Below are 27,337 nucleotides of genomic sequence, written 5' to 3'. Positions count from 1 at the left end.
AGCCCCTCCATGAACATAACACACCTGCTGCCTCTGTAAGGACCCCTTTGAATCCATGCCTACATTTAAAAAGGTCAAAATATAAACAGACCACAGGGAACCACCCAGCAGTACCCAAACCTGAATGTTATGCTAATGCTACCATGGGCCCAATTCAAATTCAACACTAACCCATGATTTGCTATCACACGAACGAGCTTCAGTGGTTTAGTTTTACTTTTCTCATACAATGCTCTAATATAAAGGATGAAGTAGCTCTTGAATGGGCAGAAGGTATGATACTATCAGTCCTATTTAGACACAACAGTAATCTGTGCCTTAGTGTTATGAGAACCAAACTTGGGCTCACAAACAGCCACAAGGAAGAACTTGAAAGCTTTCACTTCCACCTTGAATTAACTGTAGGTTGTCCAAACATGGACAAAATGCCCTTGATCTTATTAAATATGATTGGTTTAAGAAAACCAATTTCAGAGCATGGCCAATGAAGTTGATTTGTGATGAAAGTGCACAGAGAGTGAAAAAAACTGTATTTTCATAATATAATAGACGAATTACTCACTTTCCTTTAGATCAGGGGTGGCCAACTCTCAAGAGACTGCGATCTACTCACAGAATTAAAAACTGGCGGTGAACTACCCCCGTTTTCAGGTGGTTCAGGGAGGAGTGATTTTTGGGGAGTCCAAGGCTAAGTTGTTGGCCATTTTTAGGGAGAAAGGGGAACAGACATTCACCAACAGATCGCTGAGGAGACAAACAGCCTCTGAGCAAACTCCATCTTCCATTTGGCAGATGATGCAACAATGGAGGGCGGGGCAAGGGGCGGGCCCGATTCTAGTTTACCAACCCTAGGGAAAGGGACCCAGCGATCTACCACGATCAACCTGTTGGACACCCTTGCTTTAGATCACTCACTACATATGGCGTCAGGAATCAGTTGAACCAACAGGTTTACAGCACCCCTTTACAAACATTCAATTCATTGTTTTTCCCATCACATAAAAGCCAACTTTTATGTGCACCCACCTCCTCCCCAATTCATCTTTGTGATTTGCTGAGTGTCTGTTCAGCAATACTTACTGATTTGCTTTGGGGGTCATTTTCACCCTAACTGCATCTGCAAATGCTTGTGTCCTCACCTCAGCAGGTGGCCAGGCTTAATGGCAGCTCTCAATCAAGAACCTTTAGATGACCCCTTCCCTCTGTTTACAGGAAGAGTTTTCCAAAATATGCAGTTGAGAGTTGCATCTGTCATCTTTATAATCAAGCAGCCCAACAGCTCTAAACCCGAGGCATGTCTGTCGCTAATTTTCTTTTCTTTTCAGCACTAGATCAACACCTGGTTGGTCTCTTAGGTCATTGTGACTTGTTGATTGTGATGCTGAACAATGTAGTACAACCACTCTGCTGTTTAAAAATTATTGATGTATATTTGTAGGAGAGGGGTTATCCCTTCTCAAATTGTTTAATTATTAGGTGCCCCACCCTCAGATTGGCCTAAATGTTTTTAGTAAGTAAATAAGAAAACTTAAGAATGGACAGTGGTTGAAAAACTCAGGACAATGGTTGAGATACCAACAGCAAATTTACAGGGTTCTGGATGGAAAGTAACAATTGCTAACATTTTAATTGTTCATGGGATTAGCTAAGAGGAAATCAGACTATGGTTGGCACATCAAAAAGGAAGGAAGGAAGGAAGGAAGGAAGGAAGGAAGGAAGGAAGGAAGGAAGGAAGGAAAAGAAGGCCTAAGACATTCCTTGCAAATCCTGAAGTCTCAACAGCACACCATTACTCAATGGTGGGTTAAGTGCTTTGTATGTAGAAGGTTCCAGGTTGAGACCATGGCATTTTCAAGTAGGACTGGGGAAGATACCTGTTTGAAACCCTGGACAGCTGCTATGAATCTGTGTAGACAATACCAACCTAAAGAGATCAACAGCATGACTCGGTTAAGCAGCTTTGTAAAATCGGACACTTTCTTCAAAACTGTATTTTATGGCTGATTTTAATTGTTGTTCACCACTTTAAGTGGTGCACAGGTATCAGAAGGCTGGGGTATATATTTATACAAAATAAATGAAGAAGCAGCAATCTCAGACCACAAACCTAAGCCTGAGATCATCCTATATTATACTTAAACTAAAGGTGGTGTAAATACCTGTAATGATACACTTCCAAATATATAATCAAACAGCAACCAAAGTTCGTTTTTCCAATCTATTAGACATTGCCTGCTCAAATGCCTACACTGTTTGAAACTGCTTGGAAATTGAAACCACAATGGAATGAACATCCCCAAATACCTCTCTCTTCCTTGCAGACCTGGGACTTGAGTTCATCAAATCCTAACTGGACTCTAGAAACACAGCCAACTGGTCTTGGACAAGTTGCGAGAAGACACCTCAGAAATGATAGGGCCTGCCATCAAGAAATGGGGCAGGTGTCATCTCTGTCAATGACACGAGAATCACAGTAACAATGCATTTCATGTAACTGTTTTGTCTGACCAACTCATGCATATGGTGATTACGCATATGCTGCTTAATGCAGTTGGTATGCAAAAAATGTTGCAGCTGTTGTTGTTACAGGTAATTCACTACTCAAGCAGGTAATTCACTAACAAAAGCACAATAATCTGTAAGAAATTTGAGCTCTAAATTATGCTTGTGTGGGTGGGGGGATTTGAGGTTGATAGCAGCTTTGGTGACTGACTATGCAGAGTGTAGTCAGACGAAAGAGAGTGTCAATAGAAGAATCCTCAAAGGCTGATTCTAGGAAAGGTTCAATTAGTGGGGTAGGAGAGCTAGGAAAAAAATCACATCTAATAACCAATGCACCCCTTTAGTTTCAGAAAGTACATGGGCAGACGAGGCTTCATTTGGTCAAAATCGAGTATACACTTCCAGAGTTAACACTAAACACATTACTTCTGGTAAATGAACCAACCATAGAAGCTAGAAGGCCGCAAAAAAATGTGTCCCAAGCTTTTCAGACTCAGCTACCCATGTACTTATCTGAAATTAAAGGGACGCATTGGTTGCCAGACGTGAAATACATTGACAATATTTTCAGCTCTCCTACCCCACTAAATATGTGATGGCTCACAGCACTCAAGCACATTATCGATAATGGACTAAGGCCACTAGGTTTAAAACTGTTAGTGATTTGGTGCAATTGGATTAAAAGTTCAATTTCAAGTTATCAGGGCACAAAGGATTAAAAAGTTGTAATGTCTTGTTTATATGAGAATACGTCCCATGGTGTTATGGTGTTCATGCAACTACAAGTCAAAAAGGTCTCAAATCTATGAAAACATGCCAGCTTCTACTGCAAACTTGAATCAGGAGCAGCTAACATAAGGAGGGCAGAGTTCCAAGTCAGTGATTAATATGCAAGAAAGATTTTGAACATAAAGTAGTATTCGTTTTCGGAAGTAGTTTGGCATGAGAAATATATATAGTTCACTTAAGAATCCCTAGAGCATTTGTCAAATTAATTTTTCTCCTTTGAGCATACATGAAGTATTTCCATGACCTCCAAAAATGAGACTACATACTTCTAATTGCCAGAGATATTACCCAGAAAACTTCATTTGATGTTGTAGCATTAAGAATAAAACAAAGTTAAGCACTTCTTAACAACAGGTACAAGTACTTTAAAACTCAACATTACCAGAGCCTTTAAAGTTTAACTATAAAAAGATGGGTTCTTCTCTTTGAACTTAAGTAGCATGCATTATGTATGTTCCATTAACAAAACCAACCTATTTGTAAAAGGTAAAAGTGCCTCAAGCTAAATTAACACTATAGAGTTTTCCATTTAGAGTAGTGAAATGTCAAGAACTAAAAAAATTGTTTTCTGAACTAAGAACTTACTTAGTATGCACCTTTGTCACATGACTATATTTAAAATGAATATCTTTTCAGTGGCAAATAACCAGCAGTTTCCTCTAGCTGCGATTCAACACTCATTAAAGCTGCTAACAAGTTTTTGCTTATTACATACTCAATTTTTGTTGCACTTACTATTGCTGAGAGATCCGTTTAGTATAAATTTCAATAATTTAAGGCCACATCCCTAGATGTTTCTGTAACATCCATTCTTTATGTTAATTTTAAAACATCCAAAACGGAAGCGGCATTTTCAGTATCAGCCGCTGTTAAGATCAAAACAAGAGATACTTATATAGTGCCTATATAGTACTAGTTCACACAAAAAATAAAATAAAAATCAAACATGATCAGTGATAAAAAAAAACCAAATGTAGTAATGTTCCAAAAACTCCAGTAGGGCAATACCTTTATTAGACCAGCCAAATGTGTAAGTAATCTGATCTGCTAAAAAAGAAAGCTGATTGAAAATAGAAGTTTTAGGTTTGTATACAATGCAATGCTAAGAAAGATTCCTGTCAGTGCAGAGATTTATGCTTCTGCAATATAACTTCCCTCCCTCCACATTTCACAATGGTTATAGAATAAATAAGAAGTTGAATGAGGTTTCATTCTTGTAAAATGTTTTTTTAAAAAACAACAACAACACTTTATACATTGTAAGCTTTAGTCTGACTTCTAAGAGGTATAAAAACAACAGTTTTGTTATAACAATATAAAATGTTTACTACCTGGTGAGCTACCAAAAGCAAACTAAAACTATTTGTGTAGCAAGGCATCCCCAGAAGCAAGCTATTTTTCAGTTCAGTAAAAGTGCAACTGAGCAAGGATCTTCAGGCTTTTCACCATGGTCCCTCCATGAGATCTTCTCTGGAGGCTCTTCTCTGAATGCCTCCACCAACTAAGATGTGGCAAAAGGTTTTAAGAGCAGGGTTCGAAATTAGCAGGGCGCCAGGCACATTTTGCGCCTAAAGATTCTCCGTTTGCGAGCACCTCCAAAAGTACGGATGCCATTTTTTACACCTGGTTGACACTCAACAATTAAATGTATGTGCTTTGAAGCCTCGAAGTATATGCTAAGGGTAGACAATATGTTAAGGAGTTTAACAATAAAGAGTAGAGTGTTTTGAAAACTGAAGTATGGTACCAATATTTTTATTGTAAACACCAATTTAAAAATGTGTGAGCAATTTCTGTTAAAAATGTGATATTAACAATGTGTCACTTATGTGAATTGCGTATTAGTTCATGCTTATCAAAATAATAAATAGAGAGCGTTGCCAACCCCCCACTCCCACAAATGGTGACTACACATTCTGTTTTGGCACCACAACCCGGGTCACAAGAGCCATTTGGCTCCTAGCTTTTCTTAGTTTCTCCAGTTTCCAACACTGTATAAGACAGAGGCCTTTTCAGTGGTGGCTCATGATAGAATGTTCTCCCATGATAAGCCTGTCAGATGCTACTTCCTGGGTATCATTTCAGCAGCAGGAAAAGGTCTTTTTTATTTTCTCTGGCTTTATTAATCTGCTAGTTTTAAGCCGTTTATGCTCTCTGAATAATTTTGTGCTGTGTTTATCCTTTTGCCATTTTTTTTATTGCTGTTCGATTGTAATTTAATTTGATTTTTATTGTAAGATCCCCCAAGAACTTTGTAAGAGAGAAGCCTATAAATACAGTAAGTAGATTAGTAAAGGGGGAGAGGAAGAAGACACAGACAAACGAAGCAACTGCGCATGTTGATGGCCTCTGCTGTTCAAATCTGCATCCTGACATCTATCTTCCAGAAGTCTTTGCTTAAATTATTTCAGTCCAGGAATGTATATATTACTGTTTCTAGTGGGTCAAGAGAAAAAAGCCCTCTATATTCAAGACAAAATTAATTCTGAAAAAAGTTTCTGTGGACTGGAGTCCACTTAATCATATTGTGACTGATATTCTACTACACAAAAGCTAGTCATAATAAAATGTGTTAGCCTTTAGAGGTAACACACATCTCTTTGTTGCTTTTGCTGCAACAGACTAGCACTGATACCCCCTTGAAATTGTATACTCAAATATTTGCAGATAAAAAATTATGAAGAAATGTATGAATGGCACTGCTGAGATTCAAATTAATTATTTTTTCTATCAAAAAATATCCTTACGTTTTAACCTTATCTTTGCCAGATACTTGTTTCACATGAAAACTGAAATTCACGATAGTGAATTTCTGTAAACAAAGCCAACCTCTGAGTCTACATAGAAAACACTGCTCCACACACAAAAATCCTGATTCAGTGCAGAGCTCTAGTTTTGAAAATGGGACACACAAAAACATGAACATAAAATGAAATCCCATTTTTATCTATTTATAGACTTAAAATTCAACCTTGTTTTTGGGAGTAAACTCAATTGAGCTTCAGACTCATTCTTGGGTGCGTATACATAGCAAATGTACGTATACATTCTGTTTTTATTGGGCATATCCAAAAATCTAAAAACATTTGTTCTCTCCATACTAAAATGTCTGGATAGTGACAAACTGTAATTACTGATGAAGTGCTACTTATTCTAGAAGACGCCCAGTTTTTCAACCTTTCTCCTGTCAGTGGATCCAAACTTAGAGTTGGCATATTTTGAAGTGCAAAAAAGAGGACACATTTGCCGACTTCTACTTTTAACTGTGGACCACTATGACGCTTCTACCCTTGAAAAAGAGGACATATGGCAAACCCTAACCAGCAGGAGTGACAGGCAGTAGCAGAGTTGATTGGCTAGGCTGCCATTTTAGATTTCCACATAGTCCCAGACTGATGCTACATAGAGGTGCTGTGAGAATTTTTACTAGTAGCTTGACCCAGCCACCAAGTTCTTCTCAGTCAGAGGGCAGAGCATGCAGAATTATAAAACCCTGCCGGCATGCTGCAACCCTGACAGCTGCCCAAAGATGCTAAATGTTGGTGCTAATCAGCAACAGGCAAGGGGAAAATGTGAAGTATCTTTGTGATCCCTCAACAGACAAGTAGGTGGGGGTTATTTTGGTGGTGGTAGGGAATGCTTATAACTTTTATGGACTTATCAGTTCTACTACCGCCATGTCCAAATTAAATGTTTCTTGTGAAACAGCCACTGCAAAGAATAGGGGAAAAGAACATGAGAACTGCTTTTAGTAAGTGCTGTACTACAATACTGATCACAAACTGGCTTCCAAAGGAGGGAGGGGTACTGAAAACTTATTGCAGATGTGATTTTGCCTGTTACCACTAGGAAAGCAGCCCTTCCTGCAGATGCAAACAACCCAAACTTCCTGCATATGCAAATAACGATTTCTCTCTAAACGTTTAATCAGAAATGGAAAATCAGAAAAAAGAGGAATGAATGTTCTGGTAGGTTACTTTTAAGCCTCATTTGCCAGACATACCCAGACAAGAGACTACGTGCTTCCCAATTTTATTTAATTAATTTATTTTTAAAAAGTTATATACTACTTGATTGTTATATTTCTTTAAAAAGCACACCTCTAAGCAATTTACAAAAACTTGTCCATAATGATAGTAAAGCACTAGCAGAAATGACCATGCTGATTATTAAGTCTTTGTGGAACATGAACCAGTTCCTTATCATGGCAGTTCTGGGCAGCAGGGGGGCGGGGTGCTGTTTCTTCAGATAGTTCTATTTAGTCAGATACCACACCTGGAAAGCATACGAGGTGGACTACCAAGTCAGATAAGCCACAAATTCCATTATACCTAGAACTGGGGTTTGTGTATGTGTGTGGCCATGATGCTGCATGTTCAAGGCCATCTCTGAATTCACAGAATTCTGCACTTTTAACATATATATTGGTTTTATTTTAACCTACATCTAACTCCCCCTTGCACAAATCACTACTCAGTTCCAGAATTAAAATGTTAATGAACGACTTGTGTCTTGAAGCAAGGCACTGCCACCAAGTGGCAGTCACATTCTGTATCCAACATTCAGTTCAATCCACCTCACAAAGTGGAATTCACCTTCTGAAAATTAAGTCTGAAAATGTTTCATCATCAGCCTTAACAATCTGACATCAAACAGCCGTACATGTCAGATAGACACACTAAGTTAAAACATTCATTTAGAAGGCCTCTAAGGGGAAAGCCAATAGTTAAATAGATGCAAATAGATGACATTTCAGTAGTTGTTACAAAAAAAATCTTATCAGGCTCATTCACTCCAAAATTATTTTTTAAAATGCCAACATTAATTTACATATTATTGTGGCTAATACTCTATTATTATTTTCTGATTGTTAAATAGCTTTTAGGGATTTTGCATAAGAAAGTATCAATGAACACTAGAAGGCCCAACTAAAATGTTCATAACATGACTGATCTCTAAATGTGTCAGTAATTCATTGAAATAGATTTTAACTGTACCTAAAACAAGAAGCAGGATACCAGTCTTTTAGCATACAAAAAGGTATACCAAAATTTGGGTAGGTTTATATTTCAGTCAGTTACTTCTGATAGTATCTCATTGCTGAAAATTTTAATTCCTGTTCCGTATCACATTCAATAGCTAAATGATGCAAGTTTTACTAGCCAACAAAAAATTCCACTTGAACACAGAATAATCAGATGAATGTACAGTCGTACCTCAGAAGTTGAACGGAATCCATTCCGGAAGTCCGTTTGACTTCCAAAACATTCAGAAACCAAAGCAGGACTTCTGATTGGCTGCAGGAAGCTCCTGCAGCCAATCAAAAGCCATGGAAGCCCCATCAGACGTTCAGCTTCCAAAAATAGTTCACAAACTGGAACAGTCACTTCCAAGTTTGCAGCGTTTGGCAGGAGCCAAAACATTCGAGAACTAAGCTGTTTGAAAACCAAGGTACGACTATATTTTCTACTGTTAACCTAACAGACAATCTTACTTCTGTCTGTCTGTTAACCTTACTGTCTGTTAACCTAACAGACAATCTTACAACCCTCATCCAACATATTCTATAACTGCCAACTCTGTTAACCTTCTCTAGCTCAAGGGGCAAATATGGATGACTGGATCAGCCTATTTCCAGTCTCTGTCAATTTTGCATATGCTCAATCGTAAATCTGTTCAGTACCTTTTCTGCATTTAGCTACAATGATTTTTTAAAGTCCACATGAACATTCATATTTAAATATCTATCTTATCTCAATATATCAATTTCTAGACATATCTTACTTCAAAATAGTTGCTTTATGAATTTTTGTTCTTTGAGCTGAGTGTAGTTGTACCTCAAAATTCTGAAGGAAAACTGCATTCCAGTCCATGTCTGAGAAATGCAAATTTAATCAGTTTGCTTAAACATCCAAAATTTAGCATGAGCTAAATTTTCTGTTTACATACATGTTACATACATGTCCTTTTACTACACTGCTAACTACTTAGAATGTTTGACAACTTGGTTCAGGAAAAAACACGAAGGGAATGTTATGACACTATTTCTCAAACTCCAAATGTTGTCGGACTACAACTTCCATCATCCCTGGATGATAGGAGTTGTAGTCCAACAACTGCTGGGGACCAAATTTTGAGACACACTGCATTATGACATGTTCTGTATTATCACCATTAAACTATAGCACTGTCTAATAGGCTGATTTGGTACTAAGTGTATAGTAAACCTAAATCTGAGAACATAAGTTGAGATCCATCTTCAAATATCTTCAAATATCCGAAGGGCTGTCACATGGACAATGGAGCAAGCTTGCTTTTCCCCTTTCTGGAAGGTAGGACTCAAACCAAAGGCTTCAAGTTGCAGGAAAGGAGATTCCAGCTAAACATAAGGAAACTTTCTGACATTAAGAGCTGTTTGACAGTGGAACAGTCTCCCTCGGGAGGTGGGGGACTCTCCTTCCTTGGAGTCCAGAATTATATTCGACCTCTCTCTTTTTTAGTAGCAGACTCCTCAGCCATATCAAACAGCTTTCGAGAGTCCCTTCAGCTTCATGTAATTTACCCAGTGCTGTGAAAAGGGTGACTGATCTTTGAGGAAAAATAACCCCCAAGTTTGCTGAGACATGCAGAACTAATTGTGTGGATCTTCGGATCCAAGTCATTGTGTTCAGAAGCTGGAAGTCAGCTGACAGAACAAGATATTCTCTTGAAATTACCCTATATTTCATTCATGTGTAGTTCCTGCATTAACTACACTGAAATGGTTACTGCATAACTTCAGCACTTGCCAATAAAGTATACTGTTTGTTAAGCACCACATACATTAACTGGCTTTTCAGTTCTCAGATATGAGCAAGGCTTACGATGAACTAATTTAGATTAACTAATTCACTCAATTCAAAAATCTAATATTTACACCTGAAAGTAGTTCCTATAATTTCCAGGTGAATTAAGTTCCATTTGCAGTGGAAGTTTGGGCAATTTTAAATTAATTCTGATTTCAATTAAATAATATTTATATGTAGGGCTCTCATCCAACTCAACGCTGCTTTTGCTTATCGCCGCTGCATTTTACATTTTTCCTATCCGTAAAGTGAATCTGCTTTTTAAACTTAAATGTCATAACTGTTGGGGAAAATAAATAAAACAATTGTTTACAGTATACTCTGTGTTTTGATATTATCTTAGTCTTCTTAAAAATATTTTTTATATATTTAGTATATTTAGCAAAGTGGCTCATAAAATTTACCAGACTTTCAAGCTTTCTTTGGAAAGATTCGTTTCCATTTTTTTAAAGGAATATTTTCCCCACTGCAGATGCTTCAAAGGAGCTCCCCTCCAACAAACAATCAACTGCACATCAGTTAAAGAGATTTAGCCTCTTCAAAGGTACACTTCCAGCACCAATCCCGATTGAAGACATGCTTTCAGCACCAAAGGAAGTTGCTCTAGATGACAATCAGTTGACTGATTAGCTTAGTTTTAAATATTAAACGGTTTCAAATATTAAACAATATCTATAAAGATTTTCCAAAATCATCTCACATATCCACAATTGAATAAAGTTCCCTTTACTTTTGGAGCAAGATCAACATTTACCTTCTGTCTATGTATATTTTTATTTTTCCAACATGTAAGATACCGTTGGTAGATCATGTTATAACAACTCTCTTAAATTTAAATAAAACTGAAAACTACACTCTTTTGGAAAATACATGTGTTCATAGCTTTTGTTGAATACATTTCTATTTCATTTCATTTTAAATATTTCATCATCTCTGCATTTCATTCACATCAAAATGTGTATCTGAGAGGCTCTTGCTATGATTTGAATTAATTTAGCTTTCAAATTTGGATTTGGTGTATAAAACACAGTTTTGCTGCAAAATCTTTAAAAAGTGATCTGAAAATTACCGTATATACTCATGTATAAGTTGACGTTTTCAGCACATTTTTTATGCTGAGAAAAAACCCCTCGGCTTACACTCGAGTGAGGGTCCCACTTACTGTTTGCTGCCGCCGCCACTGCTCTGCCACTGCTCCTGTGCCTGCCCTTGCGAGCGACAGAGGCTGTTGTCGGGGGAGGAGGAACGAGCAGCCTGAAAGCAGCCCTTTTGGGCTGTTCCTTCCTCCTCCTCTGCCTTTGCCACTGTCGGCATTTCCCACCATAGGCTTATGCTCAAGTCTGTAAGTTTTCCCAGTTTTTGGTGGTAAAATTAGGTGCCTCGGCTTATATTCGGGTCAGCTTATACTTGAGTATATACGGTATTGGTAAAAGGGTTTTCCCCTACGTATTTATGAAGAGTCCTGTTGCTGTGTAGTTCTGCAAGTTGCTGAAGCAGTTTACCATGGATATGTTTATGGTGAGGCTGGGCAACTAACTATACAACTAGATACTCTGGCTTCCCCAGTGATCATGCTCAATGAAGACCCAAGGGACGTTGCACTTTAGTTAATGTCAGCAACAAAATAGTAGCAGTTACAGCAGTAGTAATATACTGTTATAAATGCCCTCAAAGAATTCCAGAGATGTTTGGTGTTAACAGGATAATGAACTGGATGGATCTTTGTTCAGACTGCTAAGGCTTTATGATGCTTCTTGAGATAAATTTCTTACAAATTAAACTAGCAACATTTCAGAAATAAACACCCTAGAAAGTGAGTTAATGATTTTAACACCCACCTAAAATTGTTTCTGAAAAAGAGCAGCAGTGTGAATTTGATATAACAAAGCATTCTAAACTAAAAAAAAACCAGAAATGTGTAACCTAAGACAGGCCTTCTCAACTTGCAACTTGCTCTTAGACCTTATGCAAAGGAAGAAAGGGTGGTACAGTAAAAATATAAACACATAAATGTTGCCATGCAGAATGGAAAGCAACAAGTATTTGTGACTATTTTCCAGCCCCATAATAATATATAAAATAGTAGCAGTAATGCTGAAGGTGATCATCAAGTAGCAGGCAATATCAAGCTGTATTGGGATGTCTACTAATCATCCTTCTCTTTCTCAACCACATCCCATTAAAGGTCACCAGTTGTTCCATTAAAAAACAAACTACATTCATGTAATACAGAGCTTTTCAAACTTTTCAAGTTGGTTACATACTTTTTGGACATGTACCTTTTCATGACACAGTAGTTCAGTTTTGCATCATTTTGCGATACAGTAATTCAGTTTGACTTAGCAAGCTAGAGGTTAAACTAGCCCTTTCCAGCCCTGGGAAGAGCGTGGGGAGCATCTGTGCGACACACCTACACACTGCAGCCAACACACTAACGTGTCACGACACAATTTGGAAAGCTCTGGTGTAACAAAACTCTTCATGTAATCACTTACAATTTGTGTACACACTCCCAAAGTAGTTTCCTTTTGGATGGAGGTCTGCTTGCATGTTAATTCTGTTATCAAGACTTAATTGAAGTTCGCCGATGTTCACAAATATCAGAACTGTTATTTCCCAAGCATTGAGATAATCAACCAAAACGGATCTTGCAAGACCTCATGATTATGGAGACTCATGCTCCAACACTGGACGAACAAATCTTCACCAATAGTTCTTCTCAACAGGAAAGTTTACTGCCCTAGCCACATTTGAACATACAGTTTAAGCCATGCATGGTGTTAGATGCATGTTAGAAAAGGGGGAAATAAACATAACTGGAGCACATTCGATATGAAAAACAATGCTTTGTTTTGGATGGGGGGAAAGGAACAAGGAGTGTGTTACATACAATGGAAGGAAAAGAAAGGAATGTATCCTTCTCCACCAACATCCCTTAGAATATTATCCTATGAAATAGTTGCCATGAAAGCAAGAATTACTTGATTACTTTTAATTACTGTATTTGTTTACTTAACATACAGAATTGCCCACCACAATAGCCCTATTCGCATATTACTTGCAAATAGGAAAATCACGGTTTCAAGCTCCACTCTAACTATGCCATGCCCTAAATGACCACATGTTAAGAATGGCTGTATGCAGTGGAATCTCTATGCACAAGCAGAATCTCACTGACAGAGGCTTGATGCATTCCAGACACCAGTGTTCCCAATCCCACGGATTTCCTATGTGTGAGAAGCTGATGATGCATAGGTGGTTTTCTTGCAGACAGCCACGTGCAACACAATCAGAGGACAGAGCTGGCAAAGCAAAATGAGTAGCTGCACTCCACCCTGAAACTGTGAGAGCCCAACACATTAATAATGTGTGAAAAGGACTAATGTGGAGATAACCATTAGCGTACAGGGCTTTACCCCTTGGCCAAGAGACGGGGCTATATACATTCCAATAGCACTGGAAATTACATAAGACTTTTGTGTCTGTTCTCCACAACTCCATATTCCAAGTAGTCCTCAACTATGTGAACCTGGGAATTACATGTGGTGTTGGGGGGGTGGTCTCCATACTTCAGTGAAATACTGAAGCTTTTACCTTTGTGATTTTTGAGGTCAATTTTATCCCTGTGTACACCATGCACATCAGGTGCTGGGTCAAAGTGATGCTTTGAAATGTATTTAAAGTTTTTATTTACTAGTAATCTATACCTCACGGGTTTATAAAACCCGTTACAAACCTTTTTCCAGTTACAACCTTCCTTCTGACCCAGCAATACTGGGGTTTATTTCATCATGGCTTTCATTTTGTGCACAATGTGGTGATCCAGGTTTTGGAATCCTTAAGAATGTAACTGTATCTGCAAAAATGTTTTTGGACAACCAGCACACTCACCTCAACTGAAAGCCAGACCTAATGGCAACTTCTAATACAGTAAAGGATCTTTCTCTGTTCCACGCACAGAAAGATCATTGCAAAATGTGTTGTTGAGGGTTGACCTCAACACTTCTGGGCCAAATGTCACTGGCATCCTTCAAAGGAAACAATAGAGAAAGTCCTCAAATTTTATTAGAATTGTCAATGCCGAACTGCCAATGCAGGAGACAAGTTTGCCTGTGTGCACAAGCTGTCCACTCTCCCACAATGCTTTGCGAGTTACCGTTTATGAACAGATTTGTTCCATTTGAATGAAAATGATGGTGTACATACCATCCAAACCCACAAAGTACATCATACATGTGTTGTGATTGTTATCTTGAACATAACTGGTTTACAGACATAAACGTGGTGAAGAAAAGTGCCCCATAAGCTTAAAACAAGACCATACACAGGCTAAGAAACTAACAGCAGATTTATTATTTTCTGAATAGAATATAGCAACTGATAACATCACCAGTAATGCCAGAGGCTTAGCAAAGAAAAACCTAACTCAGCTTAGCATATCAAAAAACAGAAACATCCCCAAAGTTCCTTGCCCTCAAATCCTAGTGCCAACTACAACATTTTTGAAGTTCAAAAAGATTTGATCCTTTTAAGCAATATAGCAAATAAATGAAGGGTAGTGTATACAAGCAATCTCAGATTAACTTTTCTGTAAACCACTTTGATAGTGTTCTTTTTAACAATCAAGTGGTGTATAAATTTTATGAAATAAATAAATCAGAATTGCCTACTTCTTTATTACAATAAAACTAATGGTGATATGGACTCATGCATCCAAATGGTCTTCACAAACAATCCTAAACTCATGATCAAGCAGCAGCTAATATTGTTTTAGTATTTACTTATTTATTTATTCAACTTTTAAACAACCCTTCCTCAAATAGTGACCCAGTACCATATATAAAAACATGATTATAATCTGAAGAAAACACAAATTATGAAAACAAACTGTAAAACAGCACCAAAAGCTTTCGAAAGATAAAAATCATTACACACTATAAATACAGCAGCAACACTTGAACAATGGTAGACAAGGCCTGCTTTCATGCCTATAGAAGCCAGACAACACACAATGTGAAGATCTCAAAAGAAGTCTCTTTCCAGTAGATCTACGGTAGATCAAAACCAGATTGAGTCAACACACATAGCTTTATTAGGATGTCAAGAACTGGTAATGTCTGCTGCTGCCGATATAAAGGAGAGGGGCAGATGATGTCTCTTCAGACGATGCAATGAGAAGATCACAGCAATAATGCATTTCATTTAACAATTCTGTCTACCCAGCTCAAACAGTCATGTTGATTAGAAAATGCTTAGGTCATGTCCATTAAGTTTGCAAAGTATGCTAGATTTGCTGTTGTCACTAGAAGTTCACACTCAAGATTACTGCACTGTTATACTTTTGCAGCTGCTATAACTATCTTATATGCATGGTTTATGGCACAATATGTTACATTTTAAAAACTGAGATTACTAAGGCACCTCCATAGTTTGTGTGGGTTTTTGTACTTTACTCTGAGCCTTGTTGACCACAGTAACTTATTAGTAACTAGACTGTTTTATTGGACAAGGGAAGGTCTCAATAAAGGGATTTTAAAAAAATATATGCAAATGGCTTAATAACTTCCATCAATTATTTTATTTGGATGGCTCTCCTGGGTACCTTTCACTACAATACCAAATTGGTACGATCAATTTTCTATCAACAGTTGGTAAAACAAGGGATTAGAGAAATTCCTGGATGGCATCAATAACTATTGGCTTTTATAACTAAGGTGGGGGAGTATGTTCAAAAGTAGACTACTTCAGCAATTCCAGGTTAAAAGGATTTATGGGTCCACTGATGGGTCAGTGCCAAAGCAAAGCACAGAGCAATATGTAACTAAATGCTATCTAGTAGAGGACATCCTGCTGAATGCATGGGTGTCAGGCCAAATATTATTTTGGGGCGCACACCCCAGTTATTTATTCTTTTCTACACATTTTAAGTACTGCTGGCTTTTAATTTTATTATTTTGTTTTATCACATTAACCATTGTTGGAACACCTCAGAACTTATAGCTTGACGTAAGTTTTATGGAAGCAGGTGTCATGGTTAATGAGCCTGAAAGATGATGCTGCAGAAGAATTTGCACTTGCCATCCAAATACAAATTGCCATCTTGCTGCGAGTCCTGGATGACATGCTCCTTGCCTGGAGAGGAGGGGCAGCTACAAAAAGTTGAAGTGGCTGAACAGGGGTTTTTGTTGCAGGCTTCTACTGCTATTTTTATTGCTCTCTTTAAAATGTTTTAAATTATTTTTAACTGCTTTTAACTTGTAAGTTGTTAAATTAGAGGGTTTGCTGTTTTTTTTTAAAGTAAGGGAACATAAGATCTGCATGGAAAGAGAGGAGCTAGAAGGAGCAGGAGCAACCCCAATCACAGCGGTTCTGGGGGGAAGGTATGGTGTGGAGGGTGGGGAAGGTTGGGGAAGGGGCACATAGCACAGGCAGTTAGTGACTGTGCTCTGTGCCAGTCCCTTCTCCAACATGGGGAATTGTGGTTGTCCTATCAGCCAGCTATTGGATCAGCGACTGGGCTGTTGTTGCTGAATGACAGGTCAGCTCAGATTTGGTCTGTATCACAGAGACCTGGGTGGGTGGAACAAGGTGGAATTGGTCTCACTCTGCTTGTGCCCACCTGGGTACTTGATGCAGCATCAGGGTAGGCTTGAAGGTTGGGGAGAGGGAGTTCTTGTGGTCTATAGAAATTCTATCTCTCTCTTTCCAGGCTCACTGTCCAGCTGGGAAGTGGAGGAGAGGCAATCTTGAGTGTGTGTTCCTGGTATTAGGGATTCTGCTGGTTTACAACCCACCCTGCTGTTAACAATCTCCCTGCCTGAGCTGACAGAGCTAGTCTCAGAGGTAGTGCTGAGGACTCCCAGACTGTCGGTTTTGGGGGACTTCAACATTCATGCTGAGGCAACTGCTCTGGGGTGGCTCCATGGCTGCCATGACGACCATGGGGCTATCTCAACATGTCACTGGCCCAAAGCATGTGGCAGGCCACACTCGGGAAGTTTTCTCAACTGGGCAGGAAGGGGGTGATCTGAAAGTGGGGTATACTGACATCAGTCCCTCGGGATGGTCAGATCACTTCTTGCAAGATTTAGGCTTTCAGCACCTTTTCCCCTCTGCAACGGGCTAATTAGGCTATTCCACTCTCAGAGGCTGATGGAGCCTATGGGTTTCCAGACATCTTTGTAGGGTTTACCTGCTGATATGCCTGGCACTCCTGTCAAAGCCCTGGCCAACCTCTGGAACATCCAAATTGCTCAGGATGCTGACACAATGGCCTTTGAGTGCCCTTTCCCACTTCACAGAGCCCACTTGGCTTCCTGGTAATAGTCCAGAGCTTAGGGCAAGGAAACAAGCTGGGAGACAGCTTAAACACAAGTGCAGGTAAACTCCAGTCAAATGCAACTGAACACTGGAGAGGGCTCATTATAGAGTCCACTTTAGAAGGCATACTGTGCTGCCTCCATAGCATCCTCTTTGTGCCTTCTGGCACAGCTTTTCCAGGTAGTGTGGGCCGCTTACAGTCTGGTCTGAAGGAGGTGGCAGAACTGAAGGTAGCGTTGTGACTTGTTTGCAAAGCACTGTGAGAATTAAATTGCTTGCATCCGCTGGGACTGTAAATCTGCTGTGACAGCAGATTAATCTCAAGGGGTATCTGAACACTGTCTAGTCCTGTTGTGTTGTTTCAAGTTTCAGTTAGTAAGGCTCAAGGATGTGAACAAGGTGCTTGAATCAGTCAGGGTGACCGCTTGCGCTCTGAATCCCTGCCCCTCGTGACTGATAAGATCTAACAGCTGGCTGGGCCAGAGAGGTGATTAATGCCTCCTTGCAAGAGGAGGTGGTACCTGCCTGCTTGAAGGAGGCAGTGGTAAAACTACTGCTCAAGAAACCCTCACTGGATTTGGAAAATCTAAGAAACTATGGCCAGTGGCCAATTTCCCTTTCTTGGGCAAGGTTCTTGAGCAGGTGGTCGCAGAGGAAACTCTTGGGAGGAAACTGATTTTTTAGATCCATTTCAATCAGGGTTTAGGCACCGTTTTGGCACAGAAACTGCTTGGGTTGCCCTGTATCTTCATAAAGGGCAGTATACAAATAAATAATCACATAATGAAAACTAATGGCTTTCTTGCAGATATGATCATATGCAAGAACATTTGCTTTAATGAAAACTTCATGCATTTTGATTTCTTCACTATGGTTTATTTGTGAAAAAGGGGAAATCTGTAAACCTGAAATATAACATCATACGAGAGAAAAGAAATTAGTTATGATTCTGAATAATCATTAGTTATTATTCCAACTGAGATACAAACCTGTAGAAGTTTTTACTGCTTACCTGTGTTTGCCTTCTCCCTCTTCAAGCTGCAAGTTTGGATCCAATACCAAGACAAACCTACAAGCAGTAAATAAAAGACTATGATAAAGTTATCTGAAAGCAAATTTATTATACCCCCAATAGGCACCCAGGCTGTACAAATAGATATGCAATCATTCAATCTCACCAACAATGAAACACCACATAAGTTATTTTCTTAATATTTATACCTAAACATTTATCCCATTATTGAAACCTCTATATACATGTTTTTCCTCCAACTCTCCAATGACTACATTTTATAGAAGAATATGGTGATTAATGCTCAAGTATCCTGAGTACCCATCAGTCTTCAGCCCTGCTGAAGTACATACACGTTTCTTTACTAACAGAAGTACTTCTTTTCAGAGTTTTTCTGAAATTGAAACCTGTTATTTTAGGCAGTAGTTAACCAAATGCTAGGATGAAAAAAAACCAAAATGTTCCAGAATGCAACAAAGGAATTAAGATATCAGTGGCAACAACAGAATTAAAATCCTTTCAAAGCTTTATTCAGTGAATCAGCAATAATCCTGCTTTGACACAGAACATAGAGGATCGAGACTAAAGCTACAGATCAGGGACAGCTACTGTGGTATACGGCATATGTTTTGAACTACAACTCCCATCAGCCCCTCCAGCAAGTCCCATGATCAGAAATGACAGGAATTATACACCAAACTGGCTACTCCCGATATACATGGAGAATAAAGAGTATGCAATACAGTTGTACCTTGGTTCTCGTACGTTTTGGCTCCCGAATGCCAAAAACCCAGAAGTGTTCCAGTTTTCCTACATTTTTCGGAAGCTGAACATCCAACGCGGCTTCCGCTTGAGTGCAGGAAGCTCCCACAGCCACACCTTGGTTTTTGAATGGCTCCATGAGTCGAACAGACTCCCAGAACAGATTAAGTTCGAGAACCAAGCTTCCACTGTATAGTATTCTCTCATCTTACCATGCCCATTAAGGCAACACTATTTCCCGTTGCCTATGACTTAAAGGGATCTATCAGAGTATGATTTAGGTAACTTAGCCATAGACATTGGCCATGTTTGGCGGCAATGCTAAATCATGGTTTGATGCAGCAGCTGGTTAGACTTAAAATGTTATATATTTTACATACATTTTCCTCAAGACTAAACATAAAACGTATGTATTTCTTTTGGCCCCAGAGTTTCCATCTACCATCAGAATGCTACCCACAGGTTTTAATCCAGTCCTCCATCTCAAAGTTATCTTTACCTGCCCCCAGTTTTGTTCTACATGAATTAACCTACTATCAATGTCAATTTACCTTCCCCCTCCACTCCACCCATCACCTCTGTGGTCTAGAAAAATTCAAAACTTTTACCGCTTCCCCTTAAGTGTAACTTCTTCATTGGCAAAACCAAGGACCATGGTTTAAAATACTAACCAGTTTTAGAAAAAGCTAACTTCAAATCACAGAGTGGAGATTACACAAGTCTGGAAGATTTATTCATGTAGCACTAAACCAAGGCTTAGCATTATATCCAAAGATGGCCATTGTCTATAGCAAGAGTTACCTAAACCATGCTGTAATTGATTCTTCTAAAACTAACTATATGTAGTGTTAAATCACTACCCCCAATTTGGACAACATGAGAAGATTCTTATAATTCCTCCTGGGCCGTGTTCAGAAAGTGGTGGTGGGGGATGAGTGTTCAGACCCGTGGGCTCTCACTTGTGGGGTGCCTCAGGGTTCTGTCCTCTCCCCCATGCTTTTCAACATTTACATGCAGCCGCTGGGAGAGATCATCAGGAGGTTTGGCCTGGGTGTTCATCAGTATGCGGATGATACCCAGCTCTACCTCTCTTTTAAATCAGAACCAGTGAGGGCGGTGAAGGTCCTGTGTGAGTGTCTGGAGGCGGTTGGAGGATGGATGGCGGCTAACAGATTGAGGTTGAATCCTGACAAGACAGAAGTACTGTTTTTGGGGGACAGGAGGCGGGCAGGTGTGGAGGATTCCCTGGTCCTGAATGGGGTAACTGTGCCCCTGAAGGACCAGGTGCGCAGCCTGGGAGTCATTTTGGACTCACAGCTGTCCATGGAGGCGCAGGTCAAATCTGTGTCCAGGGCAGCTGTTTACCAGCTCCATCTGGTACGTAGGCTGAGACCCTATCTGCCTGCGGACTGTCTCGCCAGAGTGGTGCATGCTCTGGTTATCTCCCGCTTGGACTACTGCAATGCACTCTACGTGGGGCTACCTTTGAAGGTGACTCGGAAACTACAACTAATCCAGAATGCGGCAGCTAGACTGGTGACTGGGGGCGGCCGCCGAGACCATATAACACCGGTCTTGAAAGACCTACATTGGCTCCCAGTACGTTTCCGAGCACAATTCAAAGTGTTGGTGCTGACCTTTAAAGCCCTAAACGGTCTCGGTCCAGTATACCTGAAGGAGCGTCTCCACCCCCATCATTCTGCCCGGACGCTGAGGTCCAGCGCCGAGGGCCTTCTGGCGGTTCCCTCATTGCGAGAAGCAAAGCTACAGGGAACCAGGCAGAGGGCCTTCTCGGTAGTGGCGCCCGCCCTGTGGAACGCCCTTCCAGCAGATGTCAAAGCGATAAACAACTACCTGACATTCAGAAGACATCTTAAGGCAGCCCTGTTCAGGGAAGTTTTTAACGTGTGATATTTTACTGTGTTTCTGGTTTCTATGGAAGCCGCCCAGAGTGGCTGGGGAGGCCCAACCAGATGGGCGGGGTATAAATAATAAATTATTATTATTATTATTATTATTATTATTATTATCCAAGGCAAAAGCTTACACACTCTTGGCTAAGTGGGATGAGAATGCCAGAGCCCAGGAGACAGCTAATTTCTTCACAAAATATGAAACTATGGTTTAGTGTTATGCCAAATGTGGCCACTGTTGATCTGCACAAAGTCAGCTTACCTAAGCAGATGCATCTATATGTTTGTGCTTAAAACTCTTAAAAGTGGCATATTTTCTTGGCATCTCCCTTCTTAAAACATGCTTATTTTGCATCAATAATGAAAAACTTAATTTGCAAACAGAGAGATATCCAGTTTCTTCCATAGTTGAATTTAAAATAGAATGGATTTTTAAAGTGGTAGGGAGTTTGAATTGGAAAATTCATAATTCTAACATGAACATCTTGTGACTTATAAAATTAGCATGAGGTAATTCTTAAGTTTTTGAATCAACATATTTTATCAGGCACATTATTATACTTAAAAGTGGTTTAAATGTTAAAGAAACTCAAAAGCTTACAAGGAAATAATAACTTGCAAAAATTTATAAAGATGATAGTTTGCACTTCCCTTACATTGTTTAAGAGGGGGAGGGGAGGGATGAAGGCAGTGAAAACTACTAACACAACAATTTTAGCACACCAAAATAATTGTGCATGATGTATCATGGTTGTCCACAATTCTACTTCAGAGTAATTATCCAACTTGGACAACTCCAGTTTCACAGTCGCTACCTGCAGAATTACGTGCATGGTCACATAGCAGTTTCTGTACCAGACATCTAAGTGGAAGGCTGACTTAACAGAGGAGGAATGAAATATTAAGCAGAGCTAAAGGGAATGACTGGCAGGGAGTGGCAGGCAGGAATTGACAGTTAATTAGTGCTGGCCAGCACAAGGGCTAATTAAGGGAGAGTTGGGGTAACTGGGATAGATATAAAATATATGACAACAGCTGCTAGCGTGTTTAGTCGGTTAAATCAGAAAACTGGAGCTATAAGAATGCTGCAGTTAATGACTACTTATTGCATTCACTAACTGAATAAATGTTTGTTTCCTGATCTGTGCTCTAGTCCGGGTGGATTCTAAACCAAAATATGTCTCAACTTATGTCAATAGTTCAAAAGGTATATGGGTAATATTACAGAGTGAAAGTCTTGGAGCTCCCAAAGTCTTTAGGTGGTGGCAGCAAATACATTAAAGGGAAGTCTGGGAACAGGCCCTAAAGAGAGACACTGGGAATGTCAATTTCTTTTCATGGTGTTTGCTGAAAGTGAAAGCAATAGCAATCACAATTTTAGTTTCAGTTTTGCTTTCACTTGTAGTTAGGAAATGAAATAATAGTTTCAGCTTGGTTCTCATTTTATCTGCACAGCCAGTCCTGAGAGTTCATTACTTGGTTTGGATTATTCTGTGTATCTCATCCCTGCTTAGATATCTACAAAATGTACACACACACACACACACACACACACACACAAAATTCCTAGGAATAACTGCTTGGGAATTATTAATGTGGAAGCTGCCAAGCTTGCTAATATTGTATTGGAATCCATACTCATGGTTATAGATGGATTTCATTTATTTTTAGAAATGGGCATATTTCAGGGGGGGAAATGAATCAATGGAAAATATTCCAGAAAAAATTCCTCAACAATGAGGTGGAGGGAAGGCACTGAACGGTAGGTTACACCATTTGCAAGTAAGGAAGAGGATATTTCATTGATTATAGTAATGTAAAGAAACTTCATTTTCACCATTAACATTTTCTAAGCTTAACTATATATTTGAAATAAACGAGGTACAGTGCCACAGAAACTTTATGATGTTCCTAAGATGCTTAAATGTGTCCAAAAGATCAGCATCTAGCTTTGTTTCAGAGCATTGGATTAAAAATGGATATCCAGCATCTTTCAGGGTTGAGACTTAAATCCTTGTACTTTATGTAAATTAATGAATCTGAATCAGATATTTCTACAGCAGAACCAGTTATTTATTACAAAATTCAAAATACCAAAACAACATATATGTAATTCTTTTCAAATTATATCAGAATTTACAACAAAACCATCAGAAAGATGTAGAAGCAGCACATAAACTACAGCAAGCCATGTTGCTGCACCAGCACTCATTTCTGGTAGCCATTTTCTTTTTGTATCAAACACTGACGATTCTGCATTTCTTACTGCACTCTCCCTTTAAACCTGAAGGTGGCAATAATTAACTTGTGCTCTTTTCTATTTTTCTATAAGCTTACACCAAAGAATATTGCCATCTAACGCAACTTTCATCTGCATTTCAACTATGCACTACTGCAGAACAGAATTATTCCAATTTTAAAATGAACCCACTTTCCTTCCTTCTGGTATACTAGGATATTTGAAGATAACTATTCATTTACCCTATTGTAGGCTACAATTACTCCTCAAAATCTGACTTACAACTGGAAGCTTGCAAAAATCCATAGAAGTTTCCTATGCTTTCAGGCCTTCCTGCTTCTCCAGTCATCTTCCCACTAGCCATAAATAGACCCATCAATCTCTAACTGGTATGAGATTTCCGCAGATTGTTCTGACATGTTCCAACAGCTCAGCCAATGTCTTCAGGATGCCTACAAGTCCCAGCATATTTGCAAGGTGGAGGCCCCACCCCTTCCCTCTGAGTTAAAGAGAATGCCTCATCCCTTTGGAAACGCTTGCAGCGTGCCCAGGCCCAGCACAATTGGGGAGAGGGGTCTGGCAAGCAGCATTTTATGCAAGTCTATGCCATATTTGTTACCACATTCACTCTCCTACACTCAAAGTAACTCCTCCAATCAACACCCAGGAACAACACAAAAACTCAACTTTAGTATTACCAGCTAACTAACACAAGATACAGATCTATCCAAATTACAAGGTAATGTATCTTGAGTGCTATGAACACTCCAATGTGCTGTAACAACAGTAAGATTATTAATCATATGCATTAACTGTACAGCACTTGGGGGGGACGGACTATGCATTTGAATACAAACAAAACTGGTATATTTTGCCTATAAACTCACTACCCAAGAGTAACAGAAATCAGATAATGGAAGAATGATGGAGGAGAAGGGAGAAGGACAACTCTGAGCAAAGATGGATAAAAGCAGCTCTTTAAAATATAGAGACCAAGGAAGATGTCTGTTACATCAGGAAGCAGGGCATTTGGGTGGAAGGAAACAGCGAAAAGGATGGCAAGAAGGAAGAAATATTGGGCTTGATAAGTAGAAGGGTGTCAGCAGAGTGAAGGGAATGTGATGGACAAGGTGGTGAAGAGATGAGAAAAATGCTTTATAAGTTTGATCAGAAGGTAAAATAAAAATATAAAAATGAAAACCAAGCAAGAGAACAAAGTGGATAATTATGAGGCAACCAGAAGACACTAAAGACAACAGGCAGCAAATCTAAAAACCTGTAGAAAGTTTGAGACAAGAGTTAGTAAAGTTTGTAAGCAATTCGTTACAAACTCAACAGAAGACAAAGCAAAATTTAACTAATGTTTTATCTGTAGTAGAAGACATTTCATGACTTTATTTTGTTCTAAATATTAAAATTCAGCTTCTCTCAATTGAATTACCAACTTGGACTGCTGAAAAAACTACTACAAAAATGTTCTTTTTCATTTCCAAAAGGCACTCCACCTTAGATACTGCTGAGCTGTGAATAGATTCTATCACCAGTGCTTATTCTGTATTAACCTTTTTTTAGTTTGATGTTTATCCCTTCCAAATGATAGTATTTTTTTACCATTCAACCATACATGCGATATCTGATTAAATAAATCCTAATTTATTTCCATTTCTATCCTTGTACAATTCCTGACATTTTAATGCCCAGAAGATTTCAATAACTATATGATTAACTTAAACATAGATTTCAGAGTTCATTCCTACTTAGCTATAAAAACACACCAATATAGTATGAAGCAAGAATATCATGATGGATTGTGTACCAGGCTGCCAAAAGTGGGCAGGCCACACAAGCAGGTTTCTCTGCTCTGGCAACCAAACCATATAGTAGTCCATGTATCATAATGAAAGCACCATGACGCCAAATATGGTACTATAAATGTCTCCTGAGGCTTCCCAGCAGAGGCCTGATTTCACCTTTTCCTAGGTCAGGCACATTTAAATGTTATCCATTTCAAAGATGAAATTCTGCAGTCAAAATCTGATTCTTGAAATCAATTGTATTTGTAAATGTCAAATCACCTCTGGCTGCTAATGATCAACAGAAAATGAATGGGCTGAAGAAGAATTCTCATTTATCCACACTGCTAGTTTACTGGGCAATTAGTTGCTGACATTTATCAGATTTTTATACTATCCTTATATTGGAAAAGTTTCCAAGATTTGTCTATGGTAGAAGACTAACCTAAGGTTACCAAATGTCCCCGTTTCCCGGGGACAGTCCCCGGATTTACAAATCAGTCCCCTGACAAAATCCATCTATTTAGTAGCAAGCTGAAAAGCGTCCCCGGAATCACTGAAATCTGGGAACCTTAGACTAACCTGCAATTACAGCTTATGCAGAATTAACTCACTACATAACCAAGGTCTGACCTCTAGAAGAAGTAAGCAAACTGCCTTCCATCAACACCTGTACAAATGCTAGCAGTTGGAATTCACTTTCAGCACTCACCCATCTTGCTGTCCTGCGTAAGACAGCTACTACAGCTCTGCCACACACCCAACAAATAGCTGCTGCAAAAGCCTAGGTGAAAACTAAGTGTGCAATGATGAAAGCTCAGTGTTTGCAGGGTGAGATGACTGGTAGGCAAGTGCCATCTCCAACCACTGTCATCTATATTTACTACCACTGAAAGGGAGACCTCTTCCCAGAAATATATACAGGTAAAAGGATGGGTGTTCCTGAAGCTGTATCTTCATTAAAGGATTCAACAAGGATTCTTCATTTCTAAAGTGAATAAGGATGCCAATATAATTTTCCACAGCTGACATGGGAACATTAAGTGAGATTCCTGCATTTCACGGGGTTGGACTAGATAATCCTCGGGGTCCTTTCCAATTCTACAATTCTAGGAGGCAAACCCAGCTCTCTTTTTGGCACCCCATCACAGATCTACAGGAGATAGTCATTAGTCATCCTGTAATTTATAGTGTGGGGACGACAGGACGAGATGGTTGGACAGTGTTCTCGAAGCTACCAGCATGAGTTTGACCAAACTGCGGGAGGCAGTGGAAGACAGGAGTGCCTCGCATGCTCTGGTCCATGGGGTCACGAAGAGTCGGACATGACTAAACAACAACAAAAAATTTAAAGTGTAGATTTATAAACATAAAGCAGTGGTTTTCAACCAGTGTGCCATGGCACCCTCGGGTGCCTTGAATGATGGTCAGGGGTGCCACAGGCAATACTATCCCTCTGTCCCTCTTCCTTCCCCCGCATTTCTCTGATGCCCTGTGAGGAGGCACCTCTCTTTGGGGTGGGATGGAGCAGCTCAGACACCAGGGACTGCCCAGAGGACTCAAAGGGAAAGGGAAGAGGAGGCTGAGGGAACACACAAGGGAGGGTGTTTGAAAAAGGGTGAGAGGCTGCCAGCTCTGCAGACAAAGGGGGACATAACTGGGCTCCTGAGCCCCACAGGGGTGCCGCAGAAAGAATGCAGTTCATCAAGGGAACCGTGGACCCAAAAAGGTTGAAAACCTCAGGCATAAAGTACCACAAGTAACCACTACAACTGGTCATAGTACCTACAGTATATGCAACGACTAATTAACACTGTAGCTACTTCTGAATACATAGCCATGGCTTGAAATTTTCAAGAATCAAGACAATCACTACAAATACTATCAGAAACACTGCCTAACTCTAGAGCTATTCAGTGAATGGATATTTACACAGAACAGGACAGAAAGTGGTACAACAGAAAATCATTCTCCTCCTTTCCACAAAGCAGTCATCTGCAAATTGTGTGATTTTTGAAAATACATTTGCCATCTATTAGCAGCAGCTGGGAAACAGAAAAAAAAAACATAAAAAGCTCCAGTCCAGCCTCCAGGCAGGAGGTAACTTGACACTTTGACAACACAACAGCAGATAAAATGATGGAAAGTTTGGAGATTAGCTA

General features: G+C 39.5%; 1 protein-coding gene and 1 long non-coding RNA gene across 10 annotated transcripts in view; one reads left to right on the top strand and one right to left on the bottom strand.

Moving 5' to 3' along the window:
- The window catches only part of LOC310765615, a 501,503-nt gene that overhangs the window by 369,502 nt on the left and 104,664 nt on the right, over positions 1-27,337 (top strand). The gene's annotated exons all lie outside the window — the stretch shown is intronic.
- The window catches only part of ZNF644 (zinc finger protein 644), a 63,413-nt gene that overhangs the window by 29,077 nt on the left and 6,999 nt on the right, over positions 1-27,337 (bottom strand). For all 9 annotated transcript variants that reach the window (XR_014549630.1, XR_014549631.1, XR_014549632.1 and 6 more), the window contains one exon: positions 18,469-18,525. The gene's annotated coding sequence lies outside the window, so the exon portion shown is untranslated. The remainder of the gene's footprint in view (positions 1-18,468; positions 18,526-27,337) is intronic.

The sequence above is a fragment of the Podarcis filfolensis genome (assembly GCF_964270895.1).
Source record: "Podarcis filfolensis genome assembly, chromosome: 6".
NCBI classification, from domain to species: domain Eukaryota; kingdom Metazoa; phylum Chordata; class Lepidosauria; order Squamata; family Lacertidae; genus Podarcis; species Podarcis filfolensis.
Note: the sequence above shows the minus strand (reverse complement) of the source record. Positions and strands in the feature narration are given on the sequence as shown.